Here is a 2,234-nt window from a genome sequence, read left to right on the forward strand (position 1 = left end):
AGATTCCAAGCTAGGGGAGAGCTTGTGCTCAGAGGCTGCTTCCACCAACCCCCGTCTCCCACGCTGGCCCCGGGGAGGGTAGATTCACCATTCTGGGGACTCCAACACGGTGGCCACGGACGGGAGAGTGGACTTCCTGAAAAAGAAGCCTCCCCACTTGGGTGGGCCTTGGGGAGACCCGTGTGGTGGGGGATGGCTTCCCCAGGATACTCTGCCCTTGCACAGGACCTGTCATTGGAAGTGGAAACCCGGCGGTGCCGGTTCACAGTGGTGGGTGGCCACAAGCCAGCGCTGCAGGGGATGGCTGCCGGCGGGCGCTGTGGGCTGGTGGAAACCTCTGCGGGGTCACCCCGTGGGCCTCGGGCGATCCCAGGTGGCGCAGACAGGGGCACTGGGCCGCGGAGCCCATTAGCGGCGGAGACCACGCAAGGCTGGGTGCGCAGGGTGCTAATTTTAAGACATGAGTGTATATTACCTTTTAAGTATTAGCAAGGGTTCTCTGAGTATATAAGCTGTGGGCCATTTTTATTTCCCACATACTTTTATGTGTGTGTGTGTGTGTGTGTTCTTAAGATTTTATTTATTCATGAGAGACACAGAGAGAGTGAGGCAGAGACACAGGCAGAGGGAGAAGCAGGCTCCATGCAGGGAGCCCGACGTGGGACTCAATCCCGGGTCTCCAGGATCAGGGCCTGGGCTGAACGTGGCACTAAACCGCTGAACCACCCAGGCTGCCTGCTTTTATGTGTTTGAAGGTAAATAAATGCATGTGTGCTTTTAACAAGAGACACTGCTAGGAATGGCTTTTTAGGGATGGGGCAATTATTACTATTTTTTTAAAATTTTTATTTATTTATGATAGTCACAGAGAGAGAGAGAGAGAGAGGCAGAGACACAGGCAGAGGGAGAAGCAGGCTCCATGCACCGGGAGCCCGATGTGGGATTCGATCCCGGGTCTCCAGGATCGCGCCCTGGGCCAAAGGCAGGCGCCAAACCGCTGGGCCACCCAGGGATCCCGGGATGGGGCAATTATTGATGTCTTTTGTTTTCTCTTTATTCCTTCCTGAGTTTTCCAAGTCTTTTATAAGGAGCATGTAATACTATCTTCATGACTAGAATAAAATGTCATTAAAGTAGAATAGTCAACAAAGAAAAAAAAAAAAAAACCCCAGAAGGCAATGGTATTTATATATATATAAAAAAAAAACTCACAAAAATCATTGAACTATATACTGGAAAAGGGCACATTTATTGTCTGCAAGTTATGCCCCATAAAGTTCGTTTAAGGAATTAAAAAAAGCTTTAGAGCTCTTACATTTCATTTTAAGTAGTCTATGTTATAGTACAGAACTTATCTTCATGGAAAGTAAATTCATGTGTACTAGCAGCAAATGCTCCTGTTAAGTTTCTAAGTGCTCCCTTTCAGGAAAATTCATTAAATTTAAGTTCTCTAATTTTGATGTCACCAATTTTGGCTCTGGGGTCCTGTAGCCTATTACTAAAGATGACAACTGTAATTCTGTTGAATAAATAGTTTGCTTAATGGGGCGCCTGCCTGGCTCAGTTGGAAGAGCATGCAACTCTTGATCTTGGAGTCATGAGTTTGAGTCCCACACTGGTTGTAGAGATTATTTAAATAAATAAAACTTTTAACAAAAAATAATAAATGGTTTGCTTAAGCAAAGAACAAACATGTGTATATGCTTGTGTGTGCATAAATATTTCTGGAAACAGTGATTAACTCTGAGGAAGAGTAATAGGAAGGAATGTGAGGGGGACTTTTACGGTTTTATATCTTTTAGTATTGGTCAAAATGCTTTTATTATTTTGTTTTGTTTTCTTTTTTTAAATTATTTTGTTTCTTAAGTTTAATTTTTTTTTTCTTTGAGTATGAGGAGGGGAGGGGCAGAGGGAGAGGAAGAAGGAGAGAAACTTAACCAGGCTCCATGCTCAGTGCAGAGCCTGATGCAGGACTTGATCTCATGACCCGGAGATCACAACGTGACCCAAGATCAAGAGTTAGATACTTAACGTACTGAGCCACTCAGGTGCCCCCTTACTTTTTTTTTTTCCTAAAGATTTATTTATTTATTCATTCATTCATTCATTCATTCATGATAGAGAGAGAGAGAGACAGAGACAGAGACACAGGAGGGAGAAGCAGGCTCCATGCCAAGAGCCCGATGAGGGACTTGATCCCGGAACTCGATCCCGGGACTCCGGGCCTCGTGCCC

Source organism: Canis aureus, chromosome 16 (genome assembly GCF_053574225.1).
Source record: "Canis aureus isolate CA01 chromosome 16, VMU_Caureus_v.1.0, whole genome shotgun sequence".
Classification (NCBI taxonomy): Eukaryota; Metazoa; Chordata; class Mammalia; order Carnivora; family Canidae; genus Canis; species Canis aureus.